Source organism: Gallus gallus, chromosome 13 (assembly GCF_016699485.2).
Source record: "Gallus gallus isolate bGalGal1 chromosome 13, bGalGal1.mat.broiler.GRCg7b, whole genome shotgun sequence".
Taxonomy (NCBI): domain Eukaryota; kingdom Metazoa; phylum Chordata; class Aves; order Galliformes; family Phasianidae; genus Gallus; species Gallus gallus.
This window is the reverse complement of record NC_052544.1, coordinates 1,430,275-1,441,402: the sequence shown is the minus strand read 5'-3', so window position 1 is coordinate 1,441,402 and position 11,128 is coordinate 1,430,275. Positions and strand designations below refer to the sequence as shown.

The following is an 11,128-nucleotide window of genomic DNA, read 5'->3' as shown; positions in this document are numbered from 1 at the left end:
CTGCCACTCTGTACTGTCTTCACTGAGTAGTTTCCATCATACTGTAGTTAAGGCATTTCACTGGTAAGAACTACACGGAGGACTACTCTTATCTCAGTGGAAAATATGTCATAGCTCCAACTTCTTTTTCAAAAAGAAACTCAGATTGCATGTTGTGTCCACTGTGTGCCCAATGGAAAACTGAACCAAGCAAGGAAATAAGCATCTATGCCAAAGTGAAGCAGAAATCACTTCTGCCATTCCTTGACCTCTAGACAGTCTTGACCGATTGTTTTCTCACACTATCACTGCAGACTTGGTGACTGGAACGGTTGAAGATCCCAATCTTGCTCCCAGTTCACCTACTTTCTTTCCAACAAGATACCAACTCACACACCAGAGGAAACCACCTTGGAGTTTGGTATGAAGGCAACAGAGGCTGATGATAGACGTGCATGCAGGTCTACATGCAGTTTTATGATGAGGTCACACCTTTGGAGCAGTTACGGTTCTGGTTTTGCATTTGCAGGGGACATCTGCTACCACACCATCCTTCGGCTCCTCTTCCTCTTTTTCTTCATTAGTGTTAAGTCCTTCTCGATCCACTCGTTCACCTCCCAGACCTCAGCTGTCTGCAGCTTTTGCCAAATGCTTTTGATTCTCAGGGAAGCATCACTACCTCTAAGGACAGGAAAATCATAGCAGAAAAAGAGCGGCCGTGGCACCAGAGACGAAAGCATACCACTGCCCAACCAAAGGCACATTAACATACCAAGTTTCTTTGCTATAAACTAGGTTTTCATCTCTGTACTCCACAATCACACACACAGTCAGCACCACGGACAGTGCCCGCATTCCTACGGTTCTCTCTCAGTGGCAAGCGCATTCCATCCACTGACATTTAACGGATGGAGAAATACATCAAAGCCTTAGCCGTGACAGCTGTAAACGTTCAAGGTCTGTATTGAAACCACTCCCTCATTCCCACAAGTGTACAATCTTTCAATCTTTTGAGGTTTACGTTTCCAGCACAGACAGAACACGGAAGTACCTACACGTCTCCAGTCTCCCACACCATCTGTAACTCTCTTGAAATACCCAGCTAGTGGCTTATGTGAACAACAGATACAAAATAAAATACATCAAAAATAAATAAGCAAACAACAATGACAACAAACCCTTTCTACATAAACAAAAGTCTAGGAGTAGATACAGTCCCTCAAGTAGGAAAGGAAGCTTTCAAGAGAAACGCACCAGGACGGTGTCACAGTCTTCTCTACAAGCAACAGCATTCATCCACAGTGCATGGGAAATTCACTGAGGACCTACGCTGCAAGTAGTGCCTCAGTGCCATCCTCTGTACTACCTGTGGATGACATCTTCAGAAAAAGTTGCTAGCTTTCACAAAGTATCTTCTTATGCATCCTGCTCATCTTGAATGAATACAAAACTTTAAACGTAGAAGTGTCACCACAGGAATCTTTCCCAACTATTTCAGGAAATTTTGAGGGATTCCGTTTCAGTTTCATTAGATGGAATCCTCTGACTTTAGATGGTTGAAACCTTGCCAAAGGAGGAAAGAGATCTTGCAATACAACCATGCCATTTCCAAGTGCAAAATCCCTATCCAGAAATGGGAAACACAAACCACAGAAGCACGGGGAACAAATCCCTTAAAAAGAATCAAAGCTAAGAAGATACTCTCTGTCACATTATAGCTCAACATGGATGGATTAACAGAGCTTCACAGAAGAAATATACTACGTTACAGGTATACATCATCACTCTATGCGCACAGTTATTTGAAAATCTGTGATCATCAGAAGACTACCATTACTATTCAAAACAATGAAAATGAGATAAAAATGTGCAGAGATGCTGAAGGCCATGACACCAACTATGAAATCAATCTGCTGTCCACGCAATATCACTGCTGACCCACCAGCTTTCCACATTCACATCCAGCCACTCACCACCCTTTACGTGCTCCATGGACAACATCCATATTTTACCCATGTGTCAGCCACTGGTGAGAGCATTTCATTCAGTGACACTGCAAGGAAACTTAAGTATATTCAAGTCCTCGTCCTGTCCTGAGGCCCAGTTCAATCTAGAAAACAAACAAGGCCAAGAAGTGAAAAGTACAGAAGGGAAGAACATTGCTATCCCTCATCAGACATCACTCTTCCATCACACCAAGTTTTATTCAACTCGAAATTCAGGTAATGAACCCATAAGAGGGATTCTGCCACTGCATTTGTGCTCTAGAGAAGACTTCTCTGCACGTGAAAGTTTGGCATTCAAACATTACTCCTTCCTGCATGAGCTATACTCCTATGGCATCCCTGAGCCATTGTCAAATACACTTTTCACCATTGCCTTAGTATTTGTTGATACCAAACGGCATCAAAGCGTCAGTTACCCACTCATTTTTTCCACCATGTCCCATCTGCAGCATGATCATCCCTCAATAGATCATCAAGTAGAAAGGTTTGAAGAGTTTAGATGAGAAGCAGAATTTATACCTGGATAAGCATTGTTCAATTTTAGGACAATCTCAGCCAGCAAGCCTAAGCCCAGTCAGGAAGATGTCTGAATGTGGAAAGAGCAAAAGGGTTCAGGCATCTGTCAAAGCACGCTCACTACTGGAAGCACACAGAAATAATGGAACCAAAAGTTTACACCCATTCTCATGGGCCTTTTGGACTTTAATGCTTTTGAGAAATTGTACGTCACACACTTTCACCTTCTGCTCGCTTTCTCCTCAAACAGAATTTTCTATCTTTGGGTGATTGAGATGTTGTCAAAGGAAGGAAGGAAGGAAGGATTTCCTCCAGTACAACACTCAAAATCACTCTCAAACATGTCAACCAACAGATGACAATCTTCTTTCTGTAGGAAGAAGAAGCATCAAGAACTTGAAGTTTGGATCCTGCCATTTCCATATGCAAAAGCACTATCCAGAAATGGGAAAAAAAACATCCTTCAAGAAAATGACGACCTAATGATGCCTATGTAGAAACACCATATCACAAGGTAACAGGGAGATAGGGAATGATAAGTGAGGTTACCCACGAGAATTATAAAGAAATATATTAATGAGGAATTATTCTACACAAAGGAACTCAGCCAACAACTATATTCTCTTTGCTGACAAGGACAGGGACACCACGATGGTAACACAAATGGCACATGCCTTGGCATCCACTAAGCAATTGAGCCATTTCCCTGCCAAAACGACACTGCTAAATATATAAAAGTACTGACATCTAAAAATATTCAAGCTGTGTATGGACAGTACATCTCCAAGTCCTACCGCTGTAAAAATCTTTCCCACTTTGAGGGCTATCAGCCATACGGAACTCCCAGAATTAGTCCTTGAAAACAAATATCAACAACATGAAACCTAATGAAGTGAAGAAATCACTCACAGGATAAGGAATTGGCTGGGAGTCACATTCAGAGATTTGCAGTCAGCAGCTTAGTGTCCATGTGGAGACTGGTCATGAGTGGCATTCCTTGGGGATTGATGTGGGACTTGTGTTATTTCACATCTTTGTAGATGGCATAGACAGTGGGATTGAGTGAAACCTCAGCTAGTTTACAGAAGACACCGAGCTGAGTGGTGTAGTTGACACGCTAGAGGGAAGGGATTTCATCCAGAGGAACCCAGACAGGCTTGAGAGGTGGGCCCATGCCAACCTCATGAAGTTCAACAATGCCAAGTGTGAGGTCCTACACCTGGGTTGGGGCAATCCCAAGCACAGATAAAAGTTGGATGGAGAAAGGCCTGAGAGCAACCTGAGAGGAGAAGGATTCAGGGGAGTCAGTTAATTAAAGATGAAACATGAGCCTGCAATGTGCACTTTCAGCCCACAAAGCCAACAATATCCTGGGTTGCATCAACAGAATTGTGACCAGTAGGTCGAGGGAGGTGATTCTGCCCCCTTACTCTGCCCTTCTGAGACACCACCTGGAGTACAGCATCCAGTTCACTGTTCCCCAAAACAAACAGGACATTGGGGTGTTGAAGCAGGTCTGGAGGAGGGCCACGGAGATGATCAGAGAGCTGGAGCACCTCCCCCATGAGGACAGTCTGAGAGAGCTGGGGCTCTTCAGCATAGAGAAGAGAAGGTGCTGGGGAGACCTTATACTGACCTTCCAGTACCTGAAGGCAGCCCACAGAAAGCTGGTGAGGGTTTTTTAAGAGGGTATGTACAGAAAGGACAAGGGGAAATGGCTTTAAACACAAGGCAATAGGTTTAGACTAGACAGATATTAGGAAGAACTTATTTACTTGAGAGGGTAGTGAGACAGTAGAACAGGTTGTCCTGCAAGGCTGTGGCTGTTCCCTCCCAAGAGACATTCAAGGCCAGGCTGGATAGGAATGTGAACAACCTGGTCTAGAGGGAGGCATCCCTGACTGCAGCAGAGGGATTAGAACTAGGTGATCTTAAAGGTCCCTTCCAACACAAACCATTCCATGACTCTACCATCCTATGACCAGTTTCAAGTCACACAAATACCACTTGTTGGCAAGATTAAGGAAAAATAGAAAAGCAGTAAACAAATACATTCAGTAATTAAAAATCCCAAACGAGGTAGAAACAGAAAGAACAAGAACACCTACTGTCTATAGAGGTACAATAAAAGCAAGATGAACTATTTCATGTCTGCCCTGATTCTACACAGATATCATTCTTTCTGCCAGACAACGATTAGGACATAAGAACAGAAACACAAGAACTCCAATGGCAATGCTGCTAACAAAATCCTACTGCTACCTCAGATGGGAAAGGAAAGGTGGCTTCTATCCAGCTGCGTAGTATCAATGCCGTAAGTACAGTGTCCTACTGCTTAAATTTCACACTCAGACAAACTGACAACTCGATGACCAAGCGTGAGATTTGAAAACCATTTTCAACTAACCAAATCCGTGAACTGACAATTCTTATTGCCCTTATTGCCATCCAAAGAGTGAGTCAAATCACTGCTACGGGTGGGGGAAGAGAAGGATGAGGAATGAGTGGTAAAGGAGGAAAGGATAAGCAGAGTAATTTGGACTAGGACAAACAGAAAAGGCAACGTAACAGTGAAACCACACTCCAACATGTCAACCACCAGATGTCAATCTTCTTTCACCAGGAAGACTAAACAGCAAAAACCTGAAGTCTGGATCACGAAAAACAGTTGCAGCTGCCATAGCTTGCGTTTGTGCAGACGTCATGCCACACAGATCCGTCTTAGATAGGTCAAAGAACGAGTTCAACTAACGAGTTATTTAAGATAAGGAATCTATTACGGATATAGCTTCATCTGACGACTGAGTCGCGTGCCTTCGGGTATAGCTGAGAGAGGAGGACACGGCACGAACTGAAAGGAGGCAGTGAAAGTGCTAACACTTCACACGTCCCGGAAAGGCTATCTCTACACGCCTCCGGATAGTGAACTGTCACTAACGTTGCCCAACAGAGAGAGCGACAACAATCCGCAGAAGAGGGCCGTTAACGCCGAACATCAGAGAGAATTAGGATAGAGGAGAAGAAAGAGACAGGTACTAGTAACAGATTCGCCATCAAAGGAAACCTGGAGAGCAGAAGGGAAAACGCGACACCAGGGGGAGTCAAAGACCGGAGCGAGAGGCGAGCGGGAAGGCAGGGAGTGGGGAGCCGCGGCGGTGGCAGCACTCACCGGGAGGCCGTCGGGCTCGGCGGCGCGGTGGGCGGCAGCGTCTTCCCCGCGCAGCGGCGCGGCCTCGTCGGGCGGCGGCCGGGCCGGGAGCGTGTCGCAGCAGCTGCCGCCCGCGCAGCGCAGCTGGCTCTTGCGCGAGTCGGCGGTGAGCGACACGTCGTGCGAGTAGGAGCGCAGGAAGGCGCGGACGCCGTCGATGCCCACGAAGTGCGAGGCCGGGACGCCGCGCAAGGCGGCGCCGGCCGAAGGCGGCGGCAGCAGCCGCGAGCGGCGCCAGCGGCGCAGGCGCAGCGCCAGCAGCAGCAGCAGGAAGGCGAGGAAGAGGCAGGACACGGCCGCCACGGCCAGCACCAGCCAGCGCGTCAGGCTGCCGGCGGGCTCGGCCGGCGCCGCCGCGCTGCCCAGCTCCGACAGCAGCTCGGCCACGCTCTCGGCCAGCACCACCGTCAGCGTGGCCGTGGCCGACAGCGCCGGCCGCCCGCGGTCCTTCACCACCACCACCAGGCTGTGCCGGGCCGCGTCGCGGGCCAGCGGCGAGCGCGCCGTGCGCACCTCGCCGCTGTGCAGCCCCACGCGGAACAGCCCCGGCTCCGTCGCCTTGGCCAGCTCGTACGACAGCCACGCGTTCTGCCCCGCGTCCGCGTCCACCGCCACCACCTTGGCCACCAGCGCGCCGGGCTCCGCCGAGCGCGGCGCCAGCTCCACGCCCGCCCAGCTCCACGCGCCCGACGCCGAGCCCCACGCACCGACGCCCGCGCCGATCCCGGACCGGCCCGGCGCCGCCGGCGGGTACAGCACCTGCGGCGCGTTGTCGTTCTCGTCCGCGATCAGCAGCCGCACCGACACGTTGCTGCTGAGCGGCGGCGCGCCGCCGTCCTCCGCCCGCACCCACAGCTCCACCTCGCGCACCTCCTCGTAGTCGAACGAGCGCAGCGCGTACAGCGCGCCCGTCTCCGCCTGCACCGACACGTAGGACGACAGCGGCGCGCCCCGCAGCCGCCCCTCCCGCAGCCGGTAGCGCACGCGCGCGTTCTGCCCCCAGTCCGCGTCCCACGCGCGCACCGTCAGCACCAGCGCGCCCTCGGCGTTGTTCTCGGGCAGCCGCGCGCTGTAGCGCGCCTCCGCGAACACCGGCGCGTTGTCGTTCACGTCCAGCACCCGCAGCGCCAGCACCGCGCCGCTCCGCAGCGCCGGCGACCCGCCGTCCGCCGCCCGCACCGTCACGTTGTACTCCGACGCCCGCTCGCGGTCCAGCTCCCGCGCCGTCACCACGCTGTAGTAGTCGTCCAGCGCCCGCTCCAGCCGGAACGGGACGCCCTCGCCCAGGCTGCACCGCACCTCCCCGTTGGCGCCCGAGTCGCGGTCCTGCACGTGCAGCAGCGCCACCACCGTCCCCGGCGCCGCGTCCTCCGAGATCTCGCTCAGCGCCGACCGCACCGAAATCTCGGGTCGCGTTGTCGTTCACGTCCTGTCACCGAGATCGACACCTTCGCCGTGTCGAAGAGTTCCCCTCCGTCTCGTGCCTGTAACTTCCAATTCATAGGAGTTCCATTCCTCGAAGTCCAGGTTCCTTACTAGCCTGATCGCTCCTGTATCGGTATCAAGATGGAAGATTTCCGATGCGAGGTCTGTTGCTTTATTCAATCGAGTATGTCACGTCTCCGTTGGTTCCGTCGTCGAGGGTCGGTGGCGGTGACGCGGAGCAGCGTGGAGCCCACGGGCACGTCCTCGGGCACTCGCACCGTGTACACCGCCTGGCTGAACGTGGGCGCGTTGTCGTTGGCGTCCAGCACAGCCACGCGGATGCGCGCCGTGCCCGTCCGCGCCGGGTCGCCGCCGTCGCTCGCCCTCAGCAGCAGCTCGTGAAACGCCGCCTCCTCCCGGTCCAGCGCCTTGGCCAGCACCAGCTCGGGACGCTTCTCGCCGTCGGCTCCCGCCTGCACGGACAGCGAGAAGTGCTCGTCGCCGCTCAGCGTGTAGCTCTGCAGGGAATTCACTACCCACGTCCGGGTCGTGAGCTCTGCCTCAGCGAATACGCGCATTCCTATGAGCTGTCATCTCGCTTCATTCTCGAGTTCAATTCTGCCTCTCCAAAGCTGGGTGCGTTGTCGTTAATGTCCGTGATTTCCACTTCGATTGCATAAACCTTCATCTCGCCCTCCACGATCAGCTCACAGCGCAGCACGCATTTCTCCAGCAGCCGGCACAGCTGCTCCCTGTCTATCCTCTCGGCCGTCACCAAGTGCCCGCTGCTCGCATGCAGAGCGAAATACTGCGTCCTGCCTTGGGACACCACTCGGGCGCCGCGGGCGCCGAGCGCCGCCAGATCCAGCGCCAGGTCCTTGGCCACGTCGCCCACGAACGAGCCCTTGGGCAGCTCCTCGGGCACCGAGTAGCGCAGCTGCCCCCGCACCGCCTCCCACGCCGCCACCAACACGCAGCACAGCAGCGCCCGCTGCCTCCGGCCGCAGCGCCCTTCTCTCGCCGCGCACATCTCCCGCACGGCCCCGCCGCCACCGCAACACCGCCGACACCTCACGCTCGCCGCTTCCGCGCCGCTCCGACTTCCACTTCTTCTCTTTTTCGGCTTCTTCTCCGTCACAGGTTCCGTCTCGGCGGCCGCTGCCGACCGCTCCCTGCCGCCCCTCCGCCTCGCTGCAGCACCTCTCCGCACTCCGGGGCCGCTCGCAGCCCGCCCGGACGCCGACTCTGAGAGCGATTGAGCGATCGAGCCGGGCCGCAGCGGGCGGGGCTGCGTGCAGCGCTCGGCTCCTTCCTCTCCTCCGCGGTGAACAGCGGCGCCCGCAGCCGCCGCCCGGCACTGCACGCACGGCTCCACCGAGCGCCGCCGTGGCCTCTGCCGAGGGAACCGCCGGCACCGCACGACCGCTACACGCTGCCCTCTCTCATCTGTTCGGTAATGTTACTGGCATTTCTTTTCTTCCACTCCTTCTAGTCTTGTTTGAGACGACGTAATATTTTGTTGAAGGTGCTCTTTACGTGGGGACGGCAGAGAGTTCCTCTTCTGTCCATTATTTCTTTCGCAGAACAAGGAGAATCTTTGTGATTTATTCCATCTCTTAACACTTCTGAGTCTTTACCTGTTTTTGCGGAAGGACTGTTTCCGTGGGGATATCTATAGATTGTCCATGCAATCGCACTCAAATGTAGTGTTCCGAAGCTTTCCATGTGTCTTTAATAATCTGAGTATTGCACACTTTCGCAATTTCTGTTACTTCCATGCCTGTTGTCTTTAGAAAAACATCACACTTTCTCCATCTCACGCAGGAAATGAATTTCTTGTGCCGTGATCATAGCAGAGTTCAACAAAAAGTGGAGTTCCCAAACCAAACGATTCCTCCCTGTCATGGTGCAGAGCCAGAAGCCCTCCTCAGCCCTCCCCATAACTAGTGCAATTGGGTTGCATTCCCGAGTAGCCAGCATGCCACAGGTAGATCAGAGGTGACGGGCATGTTCAACACTTGGTTATTTTCTACTTCCACTTGATTGAACAATGGGTAGAAGAGCATGGCTATGTTCTCCATAAGCTTTTCATTTTTACTTCCAACTCCAAGTAGTTCTGAGTGGTTTTCTGTTGCTGTTTTTAAAAAAAAAATTTTCCCAGTAGCAGCTTCTCCACCATGAACTCCGATTATTCTTCTAGTCTTTCCACAACTCAGTGCTAGATTCACTCCCGGTTTCTGTTGTTATTTCCATGCCAGCAGACTGAAATAAACCCTTCCCATGTGTCCGTAACACACTGTGAAGGGAATGTCCCATGCACATTTACCAGTGTATCATGAAGTCAAGCTCCCAGTCCCTGCTGTTCCTCCTTTTTGGGTTAGATGAAGAGCTAGGAGATCCCCTGAGCCCTCTGAGATGGCAGGCCCTGTGCCTCCAGTCTTCCAAGAAATGAGAACAACCCAGAAGAAGTGGCCACAGGCATTGCAGACAAGTCTGTACCACTTCTCCGTATAACTAGCATGGCACAGAGCTTTGAGAGGTCATCCGTGTACGTAATAATGTTGACCTTTTGCTATTTCTTGATTACAACAATGGGTAGAAGAGCATGGCTGTGTCCTTCAGAACTTCTCCTTGCAAACCAGTAGCTCAGTCATTTCAAATACTTCTGATTCTAATTATAAAGAAACAGCAGGTCCATGGGAGGAGCACTACTGCAGTGTGTAGTTCCATTGATACGACTTTGCCTTAAAATGAGCACTTGGAAGTCAATGAAAATTCAAGCTGCATTTCCGTGTGAGGTGAATTTACATCCAGTGGTGCTGGTTGAAGGCTTGTACAGAAAAGACTGTCAGTTATGATTGTCACAACACTGGAAGAAAGGGGCTCAGTGAAATAGGCACTAACTTTGACACAGTATGAGTAATCAAAACATGGTACAGTCAAGTACACTGCTGACCCATCAATCTTCCTGATTCAAGGGAAGGCTTGATGCTCTTGTACTGCCTGTGAACTCTATGTCTATGTTGCAAGAACAGTAATCTCTAGCCTTTGGAAAACCAAGACATGTACGAGAGAGCATCAACACAAAAGTGACAGAGAAATAGTTCCTGCCACTCTTTGTTTGGACATTTGGCACCCACCAGATCCCTCTAGTATGTCTGCATGCTTGCAGTCTGGAACAGTTGAAAACCCCGGCCTTGCTTTCAGTTCACTTCAATTTCTAATGAGATTCCTACGCATACACTGGAAGAAAACACCGTGGCACTTGGTGCGAAGGAAATCTTGTCCCATTAGAGGCATGCAATCAGGTGTACATGCAGGTGAAATCTTACAGCACTATATGGCACCTGGTATGGTGCTAGATCAGTGTTTTCAGGGAACATCTTTCCCCACACAACTCTTCCGCTCTTCTTTTCCTTTAACATCACAGAAGTCAGTGCCTACAGCTGCATTCAGTCTCTTTCACTTCTCAGGCCTGCTCTACATATGCAACTTTTGCCAAATGCAAGATTCTTGGCGAACCAACACTGCCTCCAAGGACAAAGAAGCTAGGATCATAGCAGAAACAGTTGCAGGTATTTGCACCAGATGTGAAAGGAAATCCAGACAAGAAGGGTTGGTTCCAAGAGGCCAGACAGAGCCTTCTGAACCCAACGATTTTCCAAACTCTAAGCCAAGCTCTCACGCACCTCTCTGAAATCTCTGACCTTTTCAGCACCATGGACAGAACCCACATTCCTGCTGATATGCCAGCCAATCGCAAGAGAACTTGATTCTCTGACATTGCTTTGAAAGAGAAATATATCCAAGTTTTATCCTTGACAGCTCTACACATTCAAAGTATGGAAACGACTCCCTCATTTCCACAATTCTAATGGACCTTCCTATCTTTTAAGGCTTACGTCGGCAGCAGAGACATAAAAAAGGAAGAGAGCAAAGAGTTACCCGCACATCTCTGCCACTCCTCACCAGCTCTGGCTCTCGTGAAATACCC

The 11,128-nt window shown here is 51.4% G+C and overlaps 2 pseudogenes; both read right to left on the bottom strand.

The window, feature by feature from the left end:
* Window positions 1-11,128, bottom strand: part of LOC100858937 — a 109,110-nt pseudogene that overhangs the window by 61,367 nt on the left and 36,615 nt on the right.
* On the bottom strand, window positions 4,997-8,455 carry LOC112533402 (annotated as a pseudogene).